This window comes from Grus americana, chromosome 3 (assembly GCF_028858705.1).
Source record: "Grus americana isolate bGruAme1 chromosome 3, bGruAme1.mat, whole genome shotgun sequence".
NCBI classification, from domain to species: Eukaryota; Metazoa; Chordata; class Aves; order Gruiformes; family Gruidae; genus Grus; species Grus americana.
In genome coordinates, this window is record NC_072854.1 from 93,477,880 (window position 1) to 93,500,561 (window position 22,682).

The 22,682-nt window shown below is 40.7% G+C and overlaps 1 protein-coding gene across 1 annotated transcript in view; it reads left to right on the forward strand.

Moving 5' to 3' along the window:
* Nucleotides 1-9,324: 9,324 nt before the first annotated feature.
* Nucleotides 9,325-22,682, forward strand: part of DAAM2 (dishevelled associated activator of morphogenesis 2) — a 209,868-nt gene continuing 196,510 nt past the window's right edge. The window contains exon 1 of the mRNA XM_054819166.1: nt 9,325-9,474. The gene's annotated coding sequence lies outside the window, so the exon portion shown is untranslated. The remainder of the gene's footprint in view (nt 9,475-22,682) is intronic.

Sequence of the window (22,682 nt, forward strand, 5' to 3'; positions counted from 1 at the left end):
AGCACCTCCAGAAGCTTAATCCCACATTGTTGAAGTGAATGTGATTCGGATGTAGTCCAAATGATGGCTGCAAAATAAAAAATGGTAGGAAGGATTGTATAACATCTCAGAAAACAGCTAGACTGTCTGATAAGCAATTCTTTAGATTACTTATTGGAGCTTCAGAGTAACACTGAGTAAAAGTGAATCATGTTGGCATGAGGCACCTTAGAAATAATTGTTTTGTATCACAATTGTTAACCGATTTGTACAGTTATTGAAATATTTTTCTTAACATTTTAAAGTCTCCAGGTGCCAAGTGTGTATCATAATTTTCTTCCACTGCACATAAAATTACTTAATGAATATTGGCTTGCAGGATTATTATCCTTCCAGCTAATTCCCAGTCCAACTCAATTTGCCTTTTCCTGGGCTTCTTGCCACATTCCATTTTTCCCTATGCTGTTGATGTATGTAGGACTGAAATGTGGAATTATCTACAGTTCATAAAAGAATCAAGTACCTTAGGCTGTTGTGTTCATCAATTATTAATGGACAGTAAATGCAACCATGAGCTAACAAAAGGCAAAGGATAAACACATTTAAGCCAGACCAGTTCCCAGAGAAATAATTTAAGAACTTGTCAAACAATTCTTGAAACATGGAAGAATGATTATTTCCCATAGATTCATTGTATATATTCTGGCACTGTAACTTTTGCTTTATATAATATTTTTTTAAAACTTGAATAGTAATTTCCATTGGAAGATCTCAAAGAGATTTACAGATATTAACAAAATCAGACTTGTAACACCAGTGTGAAGAAAAGAAGCTGGTCAAACTATTTGTTGCCAAAAACATATTCTTGCCCCAGTTAGCTGCTTTGTGCTCTTCTGCCAGCACAAAGTTTCACAAAATACTTTGTTCACCAAGGCCTAATTATTCTCCTGCATTTGGATTGCTCTTACATTCCCGAGTTTCTGAGGATGCTCATGACTAGTCTCTCAGATAAGTTAATTATCCTCAGAGGGCTTGATTCTACATGAAGGAAGCCACTCACCTGTGATCCCCTCTACTGCTTACAGGCATTACTGCACTCCAGTGGTCCTGTGCTTCTGGAAGGTCTTCAGAAGGCTACTGTGTCTGGGTGTAATACAGAGCAGTTTGCATCAGGTTTCAAAGATGAGAAAGAAGCAAAAGTGTCTTCATCCATTTTTTTCAAGGAAGCCAGGCATCCATGCCAGTACTTACTTGCTAATTTGTTAATTGTGGTTCACTGCTCAGCAGTCCTTGCACAATGAATACAGTCTCTTGCTGCAGGTTCGCTGTAGGCCCCTTCCTACCTTTAAGCTGGTATATTTTTTATCTTATCATATGTTTAAGGCTTTAGAAAATGCCTTTTGCCTCCAACCATATAATATTATTGTATTTTTATAATACTATCATTCTTATAATGCAATTAACATTATATTGCGTGATTATATGTATGTCACCTATAGACCACTGAGTTTTCAGATGCTTTGAGCATTTCTCTTATGAGCAACTTGTGTTTTCATTAAACAAGGATCAAAATACAGAGCAAATACACCCCCCAAAAAGTCCTCTTGAGAATATATCAGTTTGCCATTTGATTGCTACTAAATCCTGCTTATGTCTAAGTAAGGTATAACCAGTTCCACAGATGGCCATAATCAATTTCCTTGAGAGTGAAGGCTTTATAATTCACACTTGCTGAAGACTCCCACATGAACTCGATCTGTGGAATGCCGTACCAATTACATATAGAAGGGAACCCAGACAGTCCCTTTTTGCTTCATAACTGTGTCCCAGAATCTTCCTCCTAAATTGTTTTTCTGCCTGCTCAGACAGGGCACTTTTTACCCCCTTGCCTGAACTGTTTCCAGCCCTACCTTTTTCTTTCTCCCATCTCATACTTTGGAGTCCCTGAGATTAGCCAGTGAAGCCTCTAATGATCCTCTTAACCCTGAAGGCGGTACCCTTACAGCGCTATCTATATCTGTCCTTTACTCAAGCCTTGCCCTGATCACTGGTGGTACTGCTTATGTCTCTGCCTCTGGCATCCTTCCATTTTAGCATCTTAATTCTTCAATAAAATATTAATCAAACAAGATACATCTATCTATACAATTTGCCAACCCTAAGGTATTAATGTTTGATGATGAAACATTTGCTTTTTTGTTGTTTATATCTGGTAGCATCAGGTAACTTGCTGTTAAAAACAATCCTGAGCCAGACAGTGCTCCTTCAACCATGAAAGCAAAGTTCTTATCCATTAAACTCTCTGTGTTGACATAAAAATACTTCTGAGAATGGAAATAAGTGATGATTTTTTTTTTTTCCAGAAGACTAAATTCAATGTCATCTTTTTTTGAGAATAGTACGGGGTATCTGTGCTGCAGCGTTTCAGCTTGTCTGTCTGCATGTGAATTTGTACCAGTAGATCCAGAAATTTCCATATTCAGTGGCCCTGCACCAGCATTTCATTCTCACTGTGTAGAAGTCCTGCAGGAAGAACTTCATAACAGCTGTTGTGGAATGTGCAGAGAAGTGTAGAGAGCTTGACTAAGCTGTTCACAACCTCACAGCCCTTTCCTCCTTAAAGCAAAACAAGGACTTCTGAATTTTGGAAATTTATTGAGAGAGATGAGTGGGATTCACTGTTACTGCCTTCTCCACTTGTATATTTGAGAACTGTTTAAATAAGTGTAGACTCTGGAAAGAAGCATCTTATATTTTGTGCATCCACTTGACTGTTTTCTGACACTTGCCTTGAGTATGCATTTTTCCTCTCCTAAGAAACAGTACATTTGGCATCCCAAATCAGAAAAGTGTACAAAGATTTATGTAATTATGTCCATAGCAGTGATTTTCTCTCTTCTGTAAGCTAATTCCATGTAACTTATGTTAGTTTAACATGACGTGACATGACATGCTCGCAGAAAAGTATTAGCCATTTCCTTGTATTACTTAAAAGAATTTTCCTGCTATCAAAGTATTCAGGAAGACAAGCACAATCATCAGAAATAATTGCTTGGTTGTTGTCTTTAACCCATATGAAACAAATTTTCTGAAACCCTATCAAATCAGGTATTCCAAGAACAGAGAAGGATAAAGCAAGGAGCATCTTCATGTAAGATTATTCTTCAACACCTCATACGCACTTGTGTATCAGAGACACAAACACTGAATAAATTTGTTGTTCTTCAGTTTTTCCAGCCTAAGGAGCTCACAGATCTTTACAAAGAGGAGTGAGATTAACCTCACAGCATCCATGTCAAACACTCAATTCTGTAATTTGCATTTTGCAGATGAAACAGGCCCAGAGAAAGGAAGAATTCTGTCAAAAAGAGACTAAAAAGTATGTATGTGTTTTACATACACTGCCACTTTCATGTCTTGACTAAGTTGATCCAAATGTAATTAAATTGTTACACCTTCCTGGATCTGCTAAATTAATTTGGAAAAAGAAAAAAAAAAAAAAAAGAAAAAAGTGCAGGAACAAATTCAGAGCACATTTGACAATATGTTGTACTTTGGTCTTAGAATATGGTAAGCATCCCAACTTTGTTTATTTCAAACTGCTTTGGGATCCTAAAGGAACACATTTGGGGATTCAGGAGATCAGTAGGTTTAGACATATACGAATTGTTATTCTGGTTTCTTTTTTAGACTTTTCAGGTCATCGGGTTTTAGTGACCTTTTGGATGGGTTTTTATTGTGTGAAACACAATAGCCCTCCCACTACGTAATATAACCCTGCACTTACCCTAGTGAGGTACCTCTTTTCCATCTTGTACTCCAGAGACGATTTTAAGCCTCCCTGGTTTCTTCTGTATGGTTCAAGTTCTTTTAAGCTTCCTCTGCTCAGTTCTGGTCTCTGCACCAGCTGCTGTTTAAAGACAATGAGACAAAAGAGTCCAAACTCAGATCGATCCACTCAGCTGTGGGCTCATTCCTTTGACACAGTCCCACTCTCAGCGTCTTCAGCAAGGTCAGTATTTGTAGTTACCTGCAAGATACCTCTTCACAGCTGTCTCCTCTCTTAAAGAGGCTACAAAGCTCATTTGCCAATCTTTGTATTCATGGGACTTGAGTCTCAATTCTGTGTAGTGTTTGTGAAAATAATATGGAAGTAGCGCTTGTCTCTTTTTCTAAGGACAGTCATAGCTGTTCAGTGTCTCATTGCTTTGATTGGTCTACTTCAGACACTGGTACTTTTTTTTTTCTTTAATTAGCAAATAATATTGAAAGAACAGCAGCAAAGAGCATAAGCATTGGTAAACCAAAGCACGTAAAAGCGTGGAAGTGCCAAAATTACAGCACCAGCTCTGACTGTGTGCTCACATTTTGTTTATCCACTATCATGTGTTTATCATTTGTTTATCCATATCATGTGTTTGATATCTGTCATTTTCCAACATTTCATTTTCCAACCTTGGTATTCTTTCAATGTTATTAAAATTGTAATGTAGTTAGCTGTAGATCATTACTCCTTTCAGGTTTACTGGATCAACGCTGTGGGCCACTGATGTACTTGCATCCATGCCCACAGAAGAGATTTTCTAAAAAGTTGTTTTAAACCATTGTAGGAAGTGACTCAGGATAATTGCTAGTCTAATAGGCTCTCTTGGCTTCCTGAAGTCTTTTAAAAATAAATCTTTTGCAAGAAGTGAGAATGTGTAAGAAAGAAAAGAAAAATGTTATGCCAGTCAAGACTTAAATTTGATACAGTCCACATAATTTAACTCTTCTTCCAACCCAGGGTCCCCTGATGTTTTGTAACACATGATGATTGCTGTTAATATGGTATATCTTCGGTGGCATTTCTGTCTACATGGTTGTCTACTGTGTGTGTACGTTCTTTTCCCCCAAGTGGTGTCTCTGGCTTCTTTGAAGTATCTGTGCTTTAACAGTTGTCAATCCAGTATGTGTGTGAAGGAAGCCAAGAAACTGTTGTCCCACAGAGCTCTCAAAGGACCCTGGTTAACCTGAATTCGCTATATAGTTTTTGGTGGAAAACAAAATGAATCTAAGTTAGCTCTGGGAATAGCTAGTTGGGCTGTGATATAGTACAAAAATGTTGTTTAATTCTGATATTATATATCTGCAGAACAATTTCCATTTACAACTGTCCAAATAGTCTGGCCTACTCAATTCTCTTTGGTGTAGTTGACTGCTGCAAAGGAGTCAGAGCCTAGCCACAACTCCCTGTGTGGGACACAGCTCACTGTTTCCTGCCTCTTCTTCTGCCAGCGGTGGAGGCAGGGTGTTTTCAGCTCATACTGCCTTCTGTCTACCCCCATGTATGAGTACTGTCCATCAAGGCTAAGACTGTTGCTAAATTTAGTTTGGGGAATTCAGTCTGTCCCTCAGTCTGAGTTCTGTTGCACTGTGCTGCAGAGGTGGTGCCTTTGTAAGTCTTACTCTAACACTAACATGCTCTAACTTCTTTTAATCGGAAGCACTCCTTCAGTTGTGTGAGCCTCATTCTCCCCTGATTCTCACTTTTTGTTGACTTTGATACTGGAGGAAACTGAGTTTAAAAGTGCTGTCACTTCATTGCCCAGCTGTAAATACAAGTTTATCCAGTGCTGTGCATTAATTATGATACTCAGACACCTACCATCCTCTGCACAATCCTGTGTGGCTAAAGAGACATCTCAGGTACACTGTGGTACAGCCCCAGAAACTGTTTCCTTCCCCCTTTCCTGATATACAGAATATAATCCCTTGCGTGGGACAAAGGTAGCTGTGGCAGTGTCTTAGAATGATCCTTCTTGCTGGCACACGTGCACCTGCAGGACATCACCAGCTTCCCTTCCCATTGCTTAAACTGTTTACTAGCACCTGGTAAGCCATGATACTGCTTCAGGCCTTGGAAATGAAGACATCTAGGAGATCTCTAAATGATTTCACTCTGGTCAGTGCAGTGGAGAATTAAATCTGGAGGCCAAAAGTACACAGAGAATAGGATTCTGTCATGCAAAATGAAAGGAAAATCACCGGGTGGAATTAAACACTATGGCCAAGGCTGTGTGCATCTGAGGACAAAGATAGAACTCTCTGCATGCTTTGGTGTGTGCTATTCTTTTGAACATATGCCATACTTTGCATTTCCTGACTTCAGTAGATTGGAAGAAAACCTGGCAGGTTCCCAAATCTGAAATATATGCAAAAATAACATCCATAGCAATACCCGTGCAAAGGAAAAAAACTCAGCATCTGAAACAACCTCATGCTTCAGGGTGTAAACTGATCAACTGTGGGGTTCAAGAAAGAATTTCTCTTCCTTCTTTACCCCCCAGTTCTTATGTAATATTCCAGCCCACAACTGGCTGGATATAGTGTGTTTTCCATTCTTCATGCTCTGAATCATCAGGTATCTAACCACTGCTTGAGGCAGTGTACTAGACTAGAGCGCTAAATGGTCTGTTCCACTATGGAAGCAAGAATAGTATTTTAATATGGTTTCATTTCCTTTGGTTTATTATTTTGTTATGTAGCACTAAAGGAGTGACAAATGGACTGCTCTAGTTGCTCATGTGAACATGTATTGAGACTGGTTTGGATCTGAGGGACACATGCTTTCTTGTTCTGTCAGTCATGCACTAGTGATGCAGAGGGTCTCACTCTGTTGTCTTTTTTAGGGCTAAGCAATGCCTATGCTTCTGTTGATCCAGTGCACAAAGTTGGTTTTCACCCTCCAAAAGTGCCTGCCTCTAGTATCTTTTGGGAGAAGTACTGTTTTAAATAATGTTTAAAGTGGCATAAATTGTGCTCCCACATGCACACTCCCAGTTCAATGGAAAGGGTTCTCCTATATAGGAAACAGGAGTACAGATTGTCTGCAGATGGAATCTAAAAAGGCTCCTGTTGCATCTTGTGGAAGTGAGTCTTGTGTGATTCAGTGCAAAGGTTATGAATATACAACAATAGAACTGGCTATTCTTCCTTTCATTTCCATAAAGAAATGCAACAGGTTCATAGAGATACTGTCTTAATCCACAGTAACTGGAATGTTGTGGGACTTCTGATGGGATGGATGTTTCTACCTTAACAACTACGTGTTAAGAGGCACATCCCTTCAGGACAGAAATGAAATGTGCTACTGGATACAGGTGAATAGCAGCTTTCACTGTAATGGTCCGTATCATGTATGGGTAAACAGAGCATTTCGGTCTCTTGGCATTTCAGTCTTGCTGCAGTCTTTTGAAATAGAGAAATCCCATTTGTGCTTGGGTCACATGGTAAGACAGGCTGAAGTTATTCATGCTTTACTTCTGTGTGATAGTCAGGATTTCCACATTCCTTCTTTTCCACTCTCTAGGGAGAAAATGTAATATAACCCTATAAATTAAACAGAGAAAGCAAGAGTCATGGATAGCCATCTCATCTTCAGCAAACTCCAGGAGCCTTTACTGTGCTTTAGAGAGTTTATTAACCACAGGAGCTGAGTCAATGAAAGCTGCAGGGAGGTGGAACTACCCATAAGGAACAGCTCTGGTATCCTACAGAGAAGCCCTGAGTCACTCTGCCCTTCGGAGTTCCCTGTGGATATCTATGGGACAAGCTGCCAATAGGTAGCAACATAACTCCAAAGTTGATCTTCAAGAAGAATAGTACACAGCATGGCAGGGTGGGGACTCATGCCCTGAATTACCCTTGTTGGTCTTAAGTAGACAAGTGGCAAATCTGATAGCCAGAGGCGACAACAATGCCACTTGTTCAATGCTTGCATTGCATTGTCAAAACTGTGTTCTTTTTATTATTTTTCATTATATATGAAAACATTTTACTTCCTTTGCTCGACAGAATACTGCTTTGAGGCTGGGAATATTTTCTTGTTCCTGCATCTGCCAGATTCTTAGACCTATCTTTTAAGTATAAAGATGGAAATCTTTCCAGAAAGACACCATTTGCTTCTGGAATTTCTCTCAAGGCTTTTGGTCATAGTGATGATATGGCAATATATGGGGCTAGCTGCCATTAGAAAATTATCAGTGCAAACTTGATTTTGAGCCTTTTGAAGTTGATCAGATGATTTTTATTGATTTCAAAGAGCCCTGGCTCATACTCAAAGGTGAGAGAAAGCATATGTATATGAAAAAACTAATCCACACAGCCCCAAATGATAAATTTGCTCTGCCAGTAAGTTGCACAGAAAAGAACCTTGGCTTTACATTTTGAAATAGCACTCGCATCTCCAAAAGTGGTACCCAGACACGTACTTCTTAAAACTTTTTACAAATGGAAATGATGGGGTATAAAAGAAAAATAACAGTTGCTTATAATAGCAGCACATTTGTAGACTCCTCCAGAAAATGTTGAATAAGTTTTGAACTTCTTAAAAAGGTCTGTCTGTAATCAGGCAAGGCTCACTCAAGGACTTTCAACGTATATCACTACACCTTCAGACCTGTTTCCTCATCTCTTAGATGGGACTACTGATACTTACAGGCTTATAGCCAAGCTCAGCTCCTAAATGCAAAACAAAGAGGTCTTATCAGTCCAAATTTATCATCACTTGCCTCAGCAGGATTATACCATGAGAGCATTTCATTCTTACAAGTACTGCTTAACATTAATGCTAATACTTCTGCTTCAGTTTTTGCTCCAGCATCTTTTCTATGTAACACTGTAAGTGGCTTTCACAGCAGTTGAAATGTTCATACTGTGCAGTACCAAAGAAATAATAGAAAAGGGGATGCAAATAGGCAGAGCATAATAGAGATCAAAGATCAAATGAATTTTCTGAGCTAGTATTCATCTGAGATGAGACACTTCTAGAAGGTATTTTGAAGGAGAGAAGCTGGCCCACATGCACGGAAAAACATTCCAGCTGGAAGGGGTTAGCACAAAACTGAAAGAGGATGCGGGCAAGATGCTTGGAAGGTCTGTTTCACTCCTGTTTTAGTTAAGTCCAGTCAAAGCCTGGACACAGCAGTGGGCTGTGGGCTAGGGGTGTGCATGTGTGTAAGACTGCTTTGCCAGGCTTGATTCAAACACTGTTTAGGCACAGCTGAGAGACTGGAAAATACCGCTTTCCAAATGGGGACTTGCATGACAGATAGTTACATCCTGGGTGTGGATATAATATACCACGAGCAGAAAAGTACAGGGATTATCTTTTGCCAGGGACTTACACAACCACATCTGTAGCTCTCCACCATTTCCTCCCTGACCCCGCTTGGAGGGGTTTTCTATCCAAAAGTGTAAAAATTACAAATCCCAAAAAACTGCAATCTGGGCTCTACCTAGAGAAACTTTTAGATTGTTCATTCCATAAATATCTCTTAGAGGCTGTCTGACGTCAGAGGATTTGGAGAGAGAGACTGGTCTGAAAGTGAAAACAGCAGCAGTTCCAGTCTCACTACAACAGCACAGCCAGCAAGAGGAGCAGCACAGGCATTTCTCTATGTGGATTACAAGACTGCAGAGCAGGGAGGAACTGCGCAGAGACACGGGCACTACAGTGTAAGTGCAGCTGCTGCAACAACTCTTCTCATGTTTTTGCTTGTTTTCAAGAACAAATCCCTGCAAGTACTGCTTATCTTTCTTTTCTTTTTTTTCTCCTCTGAAATATCCTGAAGCCAGCTTGGCAGCACACAGGATTCAGGTTTAGCTTGATTGCTTCTCCCAAAGGTATGCAGAGGGGCTGATGGTGCTGGCTTTTGCACTCTTCTGTATGTGGAGGGGGGTGACAGGGATGAGGGAGGTCAGAGAAGGAGAGAGAGGGAGGGAAGGACATATCTTTGGAAGACTACAAAATTAACTGAAATTCAGCTCCTTCATGTTCTGGTAGCAGGACAGCAAAATCCCAGATAAGCCCTAGGCAAAACCCAACTTCCTTAGGCAAACTTCACGATGCAGGATTTCTTTTTTAACTCTTTAATCCCTTGTCATACTGCACAGCAAGCAGTTCCTCTTTCCTTATGAGGACAACAGGCAATTTCCTGGCTCCCTGACAATGAAGTCCTGTCCCACTCTGTTTGCCAGACTACTGACAATAACAGATCCTAATATGAGTATGTGGTGTCGCTCACTAAATCTGACAAATTTAGCACCTTGAGCCTGTACTAGCTTGACACTAAGGGTTCTCCAAAGAACCCACTGCTTCTGCAGAGGAAAGAGGCATCTCTCACATCCAAAAACTAGCTGTAGCAGAGTCATACATAAAGGAGACAGCTACTACAAGGAGAATCTCCCTATGAAAACCCTTCAGAGATACTGCTGCAAACACATGGTACAAGTCCCAAGGAAAGCTAGTGATTCTTGATTTTTCTTTCTTTTTTTTTTTTTTCTTCATCTCAGCAGTCCAGAGATTCCCAAGCCTACTCCATCAGAAGGTGTTTTTTTAGTAGGGCACTCAGGTGTATTTATTTACAATTAAAATTCAGTGCTGCATTCATGTAATTGGCCTTACCTCCCCACCCCACACCTGGATGCCCTTTCTTCATTCCCCATGGGAGCAGATGGGAGCAGTTCTGGGGACAGCTGCTTCCCCAGCTGTCCTCCTCATTGGCATCTTCTCTAATGAGGCTGGTGTCAGAAACAGCTCATTTCCCCAAGTGGTTGGAAGAGTTTGATGCCTCCTGCGTGAAGCTGATGTACTTAGCTAGCACTTGTAACTTTAGAAAGCTCTTTGACAGTGAGAGGGTGCCTGGTCTGTGCAATTGCTGGAAGGAGAGGTGACGCCCTTGAACATAAACACAAAGTTGGGCTGAGAAGCAGGAGCTATGTGAATTGCACAATATAATGCACCGTGCTGTTAGTAATTGGCTTCAGCCAACAAGCAGTCACAAGGAAGGCTGTTGCGAGTCAGCGCTCCCTGGGCTGAGTTGTTTTAGTAATGGAGTAAATCTGCACATACTTTTCCTCTTGAGGGTGGCAGAGTGGGTTGCTGGGGCAGGGCGAAGGAAGTAAAGGAGGAAAGGTGGGCATTGGGAGGAGGAAGTTTTTCAGGGATCTGCCCTGCAAAATGAAATTAAGTCTAGTTAGCTGTGCTGAAAGCAGCTGCAGGTTGATGTAACCACTATGCTGGCTAATGTAATAGGGGTAGCCTTTACTGAGCAGATGTTCAAGGTCTAATCCCCACTAAGGAATGCCATGCCATGCCATGCCATGCCATGCCAAGCAAGCTAGGCTGAGCTGGAGAAAAATCAACCATACTGACTGCACATGTAAGGGAGCATGTGTTCTCAGAGCCAGATCCTGCAGGGATGTATTTTGGAAGTGAAGTCTCCAGACTTGGAAGGAATCAGTTTGGGATCTGGGCTGCTTTACCATGACATATGAGAATCCTTTTCCTCTCCCCCATTTATTTCTTCTTAGATTTTGTTTCCAGTAGCCTAGCAGCTCATTTTCCAAGAAGCTGCTTTATTTTCTTAGCAACAGCCTAATCACATTGGCTGGCAACGTGGAAGAAGAAAAATCCTTAAGAAAAGTAGTAACTTGTTAGAAACCTATATGCCTCAATAAAAGCTTGAGAGCTGTCACAGCCAAGACAAGTGTCTGGGAGCCACAGACACTTTTACCTGGTTCAGCAGTTAGTCTGTCTGAAGTGCATTGGGCAATACAGAACTAATATATACAGAAGTGCTGAAAGCTGAGAGGGTGAGAAGAGGAACTAAGGAGGAGATAATTCCAGATTTGGGGTGGTTTAAGCTAACTGCTTCCTTTCTGTCTCACGATTCTTCTCTCTGTCCTCCAGCTCAGCATCCCACTAGTGAGCGACACTACCTGCAGGGGTTTGCAAGTCTAGAAGTTCCTTGTGGGCTGTTAGTCATGGTTCAGGGGGAAAGTTGCACACTGAGTGGAGGGGTGGGACAAGGAATGGGGAAGGAGATACTCATCTGGCAGGAGATAAATTTAGTGTCTCATCAGAATGCATGGGTCATCACTCAGCATCCTTGAGTTTAGATGAGGTTATACCAGCCAGGAAATTGCTAGTTCTTCTACTGGTGGACACTGACCCTGGAAGCAAGAGAAACAAAACCAGGGCAGACATCTTTTCAGTTTTGCTTTGTGAAACAGAAAACAATTCCCTGTTGGAGCTTATGACGATCACAGTGCAACCCTGAGGTTTTAAAAGTCTATATTATGTGTTACGAAGTGCAGTCTCATGGTTTCACAGAGCTGAGTAAGCAAATTCTCTGGATATCCTAGTGGCCTTACCACACTGTATCACTTGTCTGCTGCTATCGCTGCTGTTTATTTTAGTTGTGCTCCTTATGTGTAATGGAGATCACTCTGTTCATCTTGAAATCAGTCACAAAAATTTTTCTTACCAAGTCCAGACATGGCATGCACTGACTGTATTTCACTGGCAGGGAGGCACAGCAAGACTTGAACAGTGTCATGATGGCATCTGCCAGATAGTTTGGCTTTGCTCCACCTGCCTTGGTTGACATAAAATTCCCCCAGGGTCCAGTGGAATCCCAGAAACCCATCTAGTCCCTCTAGGCCAGCCATCTGACCTAGCAATTGAGCAATCAGGGGACACCATTTGCTGACACTTAGGGGAAGGATGCGTGGGAGGTTTGGCTCTCAGCACTTTAATTGCTGCGAATTTTCAAACCCCGGTCAATCCTATGGAGATCTAACCTTCTCTCTCTTCCCTGCCCCTGCAGCCCCCAGGCAAGCACAGCATGTTCCTAAATTAAAAGAAAGCTGACTGCTCTGATTTTCGCTGGATGAAAGAGTTTACATGTATTTTCCTGTGCTTTTTGTTGTGCTGATGATTGACAGTGGTGTCTCTTATGGCTTTTCCATTTTACCAGTTGTGTTCCCTAATATCACACTCCTTTGAACTGAGGCATTTGCAGAAAACTGGTAGTAGTAGGACTCATGCTAACTCTACTAACATACAGGAGATTTGATTCCTTTCTCATTTTTCTGCAATTCCACTTAACAGTGGAGTTACTTCTGTTTGGCACTACTCCGACTCATTATCAAGCTGAGGACTTGTTATCTTCCAAGCTCTGTGTAGGTATTAAATTTCATAATGCTATGATAAATTAGTTTAGTTAAATGGAATTTATTGGGCTGGATTCTCAGCCAGTGCAAATAGGTATGGGGGCTCCAGTGGAGCTATGACAAATGCATTCCAGCTGAGGATTTGGCCCAGTGTCTTCAGACTGGTAATGAATGACCTGAGGCACAGACAGTGCAAGTCTGCTCTCATCTGTACTAGTGAAAGTTTTTTTGTAGCTCCATATTGTTGAAGAAATATTCCAGGCTTCAATTACAAGTAAGTTCAAGTAGCATCAGGATTTGGTCCAGAGAAACTGAGGCCCAAATTGTGCAAAGTAACCTGTAATTTTGGCTCTTTATTTTTAGTGTCTTGTTAAGGCACCAAGACAGTCAAAAACTGAAACAGCCAAAATTATAAGCTACTTTTGAAATGCTGGCTGACTGACTTGGGAAATCTACACAGTGGATTTGATTCTTGTAACGTACTTTTTACAGCAGTGTAACTCTCTGAAGGTCAGTGGAGCTACTACTGCTACAGCAGTAGAAGTCACAGAGGAATGTGCCCCATGTTGCCAGAAGCTCCCATGAGCTTTGGTATGTCAGTTCTGTCCTCATATTCCGTTTTTCTTGACATGTCCAGGATGTGCCCTGCTTCAATTTGCTGAGAACCACATAGCCACATGCCCATGAACACATCACATGCTGAACAGCACTATTGGTAGTGCAGCCTCAAGCTTTCTTAGCACTGTGTGTTAAATCTGTACTTGATGATGGTCAAATAGGCTTTTCCCTCCCTTAGGCTTCGTGTCCCATTTGTATGTTGCCCAAACTTCATGTTCCATGTTAGATTTATATTTTCAATTTGTTTTCCATGTGGTATTTCAACACTTCAGATTTTGGCTTCTCTGATGATCTCTATGGTGTTGGATAATGTCTTCTGGTAGGAGGGACTTAGGACAACATGGAGTAAAAAATCTGACTGTGAGAAGCTCATCGGTTTTAGATTTAGTAGAAAAGTTATTCTGAGAGTATGGCAGGCTTATACCAGTGATAAGGTTTCTCTGGAGTTAGGAATTAGAAAGACTTAAGGTGGAAAGAAGGAAGTAGACAAGAAAGGGAGGAGAGGAGAAGGCTTGCTGAAATTCCAGAACAGGGAGCTAGAGATCAGAAGGATGTGTTTAGACTGCGTGCAAATGGAAATAGAGGTAACCCTGAGGAACTGAGAAAAACTTTGGCAGCAAGAGAGGAATAAGCTCCCTCCCTGAATAACAAGTGCTTGCTCACTTCCCACTTTTGCTGACTTTAAAGTAATAATCACTGAAGTTGATATATCTGCTCATGAGCTTTGAAGTTCGCATTTGTTTTTGTTGAAGAATATTTTTCTCTTCACTGTGTCCTGAGATGACTTAAATTCAGGCAATGCATGTGCCAGCCCAGCTCTTCTTTGAATTGGGGACAAAGCTGATTTGTGAGACCCAACAACTCTCTTCTGTATCCTTGGTATGTTACTTTTTTTAAGGAGGCATAAACAAGGACTCATTTTTACTGTTATGGCTTTTATTATTCAAGGCAGTGAACAAACCTGATTTGGAGGGCTTTATATTTTGTTTGTTGTTTGGGGGGGCAATGTTTTTAGCTGCTTAAACAATTGAATTGATGAGCAATGAAGTCTTAAGAGATGGAAATTTACACAGTGCCCTGTTCATCCTTGAAGAAAGTGGTCAGGTCCAATTTAACTTTTTAAGATCTGATCTGAAGATGTGTTCCTGGGACATTTTCATAAATTAAATACACAAACACACACATGCAAAAGGAAGAAGGAATGTTTCTGCCAAGGAGCACAGTCCAGGTTGGATTTCATTGTGAAGAAATCATGCAAGGATACATTTCAAGGGTTTAATATCACATGGCAAAATTCCCTTCTCCCAAGAAAAAGCTGTGGGAAGAGATGAAAAATCTTGGAGGATGGGTCCACTGGTAGCTATTAAACATGATAATCTGGCTGCACTCCCATCTCCAAGTCCTAAACAACTAAAAGGATTGAGCAGGGGTAGGATCAGGCTATATATGGTATTTTTATATGCTTTCCTTAACCATCTGCAGCTGACCATTACTTGGAGATAGGGTATAGGTTCAGATGGACTTCTTGTCTGACTCTATGTACTGATGTTTATATTCCTGTGGTCTTTAAGACAGAAAAAATTGTGAAGATCCTCTGATGTTTCAGCTATTCTATGAGGGAGAAACAGTCATATCTGTAAGATGTGCATTGAGGAACCTGACCAGGTACATCACAAGCCTCCAGAAACTTATTCACATTTTAGAGTCCTTTGAGTATCAAGAATGCACATGAAGAAACTATACCTTCATTTTTAGGACTGTCTGTGTCTTCTTGTCAATGAAAAAAGCGACCAGCATCTGTCCTTTCTCCCGAGTTCAAAAGTGGATTACAAACAGTGACAATTTTTTGCAGAAAGGATTTAATTTACTAACCCCCCTCCAGTTATTTTTAGAAATGTTTTGCATTTTCTTTTATGTTTAAATATTTCTCTAAATCTGAACATTTCAAACAAGCTTACTCATCAATAGTATGATCGTTGCTGTTATTTTCATAAATAACAAATATTTGAGGTGCTTCCATTTTCCAGGAAAGCTCCATGCTTTAAAAAAAAATAGGCTATTTTTAGGTGTTTCAGGCTGGTCTTGAAAAATCATTAACCTCTTTGCACGATCTTGGTCCTACACTGTCATCTGTTTTTTTTCAAATCTCCAGAAAGCTGTGACAGAAATACGTGGGAATTCCATGGTGCTCTGCACCAGCCTGCCAATTCTGCTCCTTTCCTTGTCAGGTCAAAGGGAGCGACCTTTTCAAGAAGGAATGAAACTACTGTGGAGCTGTATAAGCATCCTTACCTCTGCTGATCTGTGCATAGAAGTTTCCTGGACTCTTACAGAGGTGTAACATGATTTCCATCTAACACGATGCTATTTTTTCCCCAAGAATGTTACAAGTCTAGTACCTCTGAAAACATGTAGTCAGTCAATCACCCTACAATGCAGTAAGTTCTGTACTTTCCAGTGGTTTAAGATCAAACTCTGAACGCTGTTGGTATTGTACGCTCATTAGCCAGATTGTTTCTGATGAAGCTGGAGCAATCTCAGTGGACTTTTGCTATTTAACCAGTAGGAGTTAATGATGAGAATATTTTCCTGTCTGCAATCATAAACTATACAAATATTTCAGGATAAGTCATATATGTATAGTTAGATAAAGTTAGCAATTTATTCTTTGCATTCAGCACTTTCCTTTGGAAAATTTCCAAGAACTTGATAAATATTAATGTATTTAGCATTTTGGGAAACTGAGGCACAGCTTTCTCAGATGCCTACAACCTGATGGGAATCTGTACTGTCGTATAAATACTCTCACTGCAGGTAGGTTAGAGACCCATTTTTTTTTTTAGCTATCTTGATGTCCTCTGAAGTGTTAGTTTAACAAAGCTATAGCAATTAAACTGAAATGTTATAACAACATCTTTATCATTATGTCGCATTTAGCCTCCTGCCTGGTAGACAAGTCATATATTCACTAAAATCATACTTGTGCCAGAATGCAAGTATATCACCCTACTGCAGAGCAGGTACTCCTCCCCTTTTTTTCTCCCTCCCCCATATCTGTATTCTGGCTTCCCAGAGCCTCAAGTTATAATGTCGTTTTTCTTCCTACTCTCTGACCTTTGTTTAGGTTTTTGCCTACACTGAAAATATGAAACTTAGCTACTGGTGATAATTATTGTAAGATATCTGCCCCAGCTCAGTGGAATAGGTTGGTTTGTTAGATTAAACAGCATACATCTGTAGAGAGGCTTTGCCAGGGTATCATTCTTCCTTGCAAACATTGTCAAGAATGGGGCCATCCACTAGTGCAGACAGTCTTGGTTTTCTCACTGAGTCACTGACCATTAAGCTGGGATGCCTGGACTGTGAGTACCCTGCTTAAATCCATTTGGCAGAATCCTGACCCCCTCCAGGCAGGTGACCCCATCAGCATCTGCACAACAGATGAAAGAAAGCAAGATCTTGACCAAACACGAGGGGACTTTAGTCCTTTGCTACTTTTGCAGCCGTGTATACAGCGGGAACCAATTAAACTATGTTTCTAACAGCTGAATGCACAGAGAGACAGTTGGTTTTGTTCTTGCCTATGCTCTGATCTGTCAGCATCCTCCTGCACTCTTATGCAGGGATAGAGTAATAACCATGCTAGGGCCCTGCCAATATGAACTGTCTTCCAACTGTGCCCTACTGAGATATGAACTTGCCCTCATTGCTTCTTTCATACTTTTACTGCCCTGTGGGTCAGGCATCCCAATGAGTGAATCTCTCTGGCTCTGTTGTAGAGGTCCTGAAATGTGTTGCCAATGACAGAAGTACAAAGCTTGACCTTTCATCATCAGCAGGATTCAGGCAGTCTCTGTGAATGTTATGAAGTCTTTGGCACTCACCATTACTAAGTTATAGGGAGAAAAACAGATGCATTTTCTGACTAGGTGAAGTTTTCCTTGGGGGACCCATGAATTGTTTTCCAGCTGTGTCTGGGCTTATCTAGAATAGCTTCATGTACCTGCTGGGGGACATGTGTTAAGCTGTAAATGTCCTACTGTGCCCTTCATGACACATTTTATGTTTAAACAGAGGCAAAATTTAGCAAGCAACTCCTCACTGCCTCATCCCCTGCTTACTTACAGTGGTGATGTGTAGTATGTTCACATCTATCGGGACATCTCCAGAAGCTCACACTCTTTCTGATTTACACATCTGTTAGTGTAGCTAAGCTATGAAATGGGACCCTTGTCTAAGGAAATACTGTAAATACAAGTTAGAGTTGACCTGACATAATATATTAGCATTTTCATATACTGTGACTGTACTTTTAATAAAAAGTAGTTTAAAAATGCTGCTTCATCAGTCTTGAGAGTCAATTTTTCCATTACCAGCCTCAATTTTTTGCAAGATATATCAACATAGAATTCAGATTACATACATATCAATATTTTGTTTTTTCTCACTTTGACATAAAACATATTATCTCTAGCTGTATGTATTTTTATCCACAGAACATGAATATTCAAATAAGAGTGGACTAAATCATGATCTCTAGAATCAGACATCAGAGGTCAGGGACATGATATTATACCTCTGTACAATGAAATACCTAGTTTCTCATTGTCAGCTGCTTTAAACTCAGAGTGAAAATGGCTGCCTCACTTCAGACTGAAAAACCTGTCTAATTCTGCTTCCCACTGGTCACTTGAAAAGTCTTATGTTAATGTGTGACAGGACTGGAATAAATGTGCTGTGGAGTGTGCTGGTCTACGTGTCTATTATGCAGTGTCTGTGATTGTAGGAAACAGGACGTGATGACCTTGTAGTCCTATACTCCCATGAATGCACATGACACAGAATCCAATTGACCACCCTACAGGCTCTGGTGACATGTGGGACTGTAGCGAATTAAAATGGAAGCAGATGGTGAAAAAGCCCCATCTGTGTTTTGCCTTGTCTTTTCTTTCAGGGATGTTGCCTTAAGTCTTTGATCCAAATAGCCTGCTGAGGAAATATGTCTCTGAGCTATGAGGAAACAACACTAGGAACGCCGCATTCAATTCTGGGTACTCAATACCAAGTGGTTACACAGTGATGGGGAGACATAGGCAACCTTCATTTTTCCTTTGAGCACTCATTAGTCATGGTCTCTTGGGATTCCTTAGCTCTTTCAGGAATAAACTTAATTCACAAAGAAGCTAGAGGGAGCTGGGCAGTTTGGTGCCGGACTGGGGGGGTAATGCCTCCAGAGAAATGGGAAATACTCTTTGACTTCCATCAGAAATTTTCCCATTGTTAATCTTGGGCTTGCTTCTGCTGGCTGGCCACTGCCATTAACTGTTTGTGTGACTCAGAGTATGTGCTTTCCAGTGTGCTATCTGTCTTACCTATCTACCTACCTGCTTACCTACTTACCTACCTACCTGTTTGTTTGTTTGCTTGTAATGGGACAGCCCAGGCTGCATGGATGTGTAAGCTTTATTTTCTAGGTTTCCTGTTTATACTGTATGACCCTAAGCCCATGAGCTCTCTAGGTTCCTATATTTGTTGTGTTTGGACTTTTAAAGCTGAAGTTCTCACCAGCATTTTGGAGGCTTGTTTCCTGGGCCAGATTTTGCCATTTGATGTGGATCATACGCACAGCATCTTGTGATGCTAATAGCGTGGGGAATAATGGACTCTATAGCCACAGTGAAGCTCCCTGAGAAATTCACTCATGGATGTCACAAAAGGAGTTTTCTCAGTTCTGTGTTACTTAGAAGCAGTCTGAAAAGTCTCCATGTAGAATAAGATGCCATGCTGGATTTGTTTAGTATCTCTGGACTTCAGTTATGTTGTGAGTGTCCCATGAAGCTGTGGGGTCACGGTGAATGTTGTACTGCTCCTAGGCAAATGCACCCAGATTTGAGTTTGTTCAGCGGTCATTGTACATAGTTCTAGTTCTTAAAACATCAAGCTCACTTTTACATATTCATTGAGCAAAGACATAGTAATCACTGCGTTATATTAGCGTCTGTATATCGGACACACCCCGTGATTTGTTTGCAGACTTTCCCACACCTTCAGAGTTGCCACTTCTTAGTTTGGGTCATTTTTGCCATGGCTGTCAGATGTCATTTTCCCTCCAGATATTTTTGGGTGTGGCTGATTACAGCAGGGAAAGAGGACAACACAAGTCTGCCTTTTGCACCTCACCTGAGTTGCATCAGTAGAGAGCATTAAAACATTCAGGCAGTTGGACTAGGTGATTGTTGTAGGTCCCTTCCAACTGCTTTCTTTTCTTTTCTTTTCTTTTCTTTTCTTTTCTTTTCTTTTCTTTTCTTTTCTTTTCTTTTCTTTTCTTTTCTTTTCTTTTCTTTTCTTTTCTTTTCTTTTCTTTTCTTTTCTTTTCTTTTCTTTTCTTTTCTTTTCTCTGTTCTGTTCCCATTTATTGGTGGTTTTTTTTGTCTGGTTTGCTTTGCTTTTTTTTTTTTTTTTTTATTTTATACTATGTACCTTTTACCCATGTCATTACAGTTGTTCTTTGTTTCCGCCCTCTGTTCTTTACCCAGCAGAGGAACATGACAGTCCTGAGACTAACATGGGCCTAACTAGACCTCACCACACCAAACCACTAGGCCAGCACAGGCCTTTCATTTACTTATCACCATTTGGTATCAGTAGGATGATTTTGCTATACTTCTATTTCATTGGTTCGGTCTGATGTACCAAAAAGCCTGTGTGGTTATGTTTATTAGTATTTTATGATTTTTTTGCCTTGCTTGAACTGTCAGCTATTGGAGGTTCTCTGCTGTAAAATGTGTCAGTGTTGACTAATTGGCCGCTTGTCCTGCCTGCTTTGCTAATTGTGCTGAGCCAAGTAGTATCTATTAGATATGCAAGCATGGAAGGTAAGGAAGGGTTTTGTTAACTCAGGGAAACTCAAGCCGTAGATGGGAGCTATGCTACTGGTTTGGCCAATAATTACAGGTTGCAGACTTCACAGTTTTCAAAGCTAAGCAACCTCCACCTTGCTTAATACTTGGGTAAGATACCAAAGTCTATGTGAAGCAGTGCTGATCATTTAGAGGCATGTATCAATTTTGATTCAGGTTCAAGATTGAAATCTGAGGAATCTGATATTATAGGATATCAGAGTTTCTTGCCTGTGTTCCACAGTGCTTTTGAGCACTGAACCAGTCATCTTTGAGGAAAGGAGTCAAGAGTTCAGACTATTAGGAAACATAGCTTACAGAATAAAGTAACGATTTTGGTCAGTACTTTACCTGATTCAGTAAAATGTATTGTTCTCAGATACTTATCATTAGGTGCGCTAAGAATGGTACACAGTCTAATATAGCTGTCTTCTTTGATTTCTGGTTTCTGTTTGTTTTATGGCTGCTTGTTTCTTACTCCCCACACACCCTTAATAAACTCTTCTCTTCCAAAACATGTTAATATAGATGTTCCTTGGACTCCACCCCTCTGTCTGAGAGTTGTGTTGCACTGGGCCAATTACAGGACCACATTTACAAAAATATTTGTTAGCTGTGGATGCTTCAGTTTTTGTGTTCAAAATTTATACAGTTTATCATGTGACCCAGAACACCTCAGCTCTGGCAGACATTGGCTTTGACCTGTAGGCCTTTTTTTTTTTTTTTTTTTTTTTCAGAATTGTTGAGCATCCACATCACCAGTTGATTTCAAAAGGACCTGTGGGTGCAAAGACATTCAGTCACTTGCCCGAGGTCACAATGACAGTGAGGATCAGAGCTCCACAGAGCAGTTTCTGGCTCCAAGTAAATAAACTCATGTAACAAACTGTTAGAAACTTCTGAGCTGTGCAGGCATCCTGTGTAGCTGCACCTCCAGAAATGAGTCTTGTCTTTCTTAATAAGATTTAAAGAGCTACACTTTCATAACAAAAGCTATTGCCACCTGTGCAGCAACAGTAACTACCAGCTGAGTAGGAACTATTGTCCTCTACTGAAATCATCTCTTTCATTTTAGTGATTGTTTTTAAAGTAAGCTCATGAATTTCTTGGAATGTCCCTTCCTATGTTGGCTTGGCAGTGACCCACCTGGCTGTAGAATGTCTGTGAGGCAGTGCTTCTTGGTTTTCTTTCTTTAGGACTTACCATGATTGGCTTTGCGCCAAAGATGTGGGCGAACAATGCAGCAAGCCCTGTTTTTTCATATCCACTGCAGTAAGTTTAAGGTTGGCTGGAAAACTCAACAGTTATAGAAAGCAGCATGTTGGAGTGGTGCCACAGCCTCATCCTTCCTTATAGTGTCAGCTGAATTGTCTAGGGAGTTCTGGCTGCACCTTTTCATGAAAACGGTAATTTCCCTGAGCTCTCATTAGCACACTCCAGTGATCAGGGTGCACCATGCTGTGCAAAACCTCCACATATTTCAGGAATAATGTAATCTAGGTTTTTGTCTGAGGTCTAAGCGTGATTTGACTAATGGTGATTTAGAGCTGAAATAGAAGCAAGGCTGGAGAAGTGGGCTAAACATTTTTCTCATTTAGCTGAGTTGTCTAAACACTGGGGACTAAGATGAGCTTATGCAGAGCCTTCTAACATTGACTCTGAGTCAGGCATTATTATCCCGCTTTTAGAGAGTACAGAATCAGAAACATGAATTGGCTTGCCCATGCCCACACAGAAATGCACAGCTAGTGTCAGCATTACAGCTTGGTTACTCAGAAGCACACAGATGTGCAACATGTATCGCACTTCTTCCCACCCTTACTTGCTGCAAAGACTTCTTGGAAGGGATCAGAAGCGTACTCTTTGTTCTCTTGCTGTCTTTCATGACTATGGTGGTTCTCTTTTGCTGTAATTTTCTTTGTAATGTAAAAGTCTTCATTAATAAAGTAAGGCTTTTCAATGTGTACAGTTTCATGATCACTGCAAAAATACAGTTCCAAGTCTGTAAAAATCAGTGTCTGTAGAGCTTCTGTTATTGGCTGTCCCAGGTAAAGAGCAGACTGGTGGAAGGTGAGAGAGAACATAGGAAGATTTCCAGAAGTGGCTGAAGGAAATTTTCCTGGCCATAGCAAAGCACCACAATGAAAATGAGAGGCCAATCAATTTAAATGAAACCAGTAAGTTCAAAAA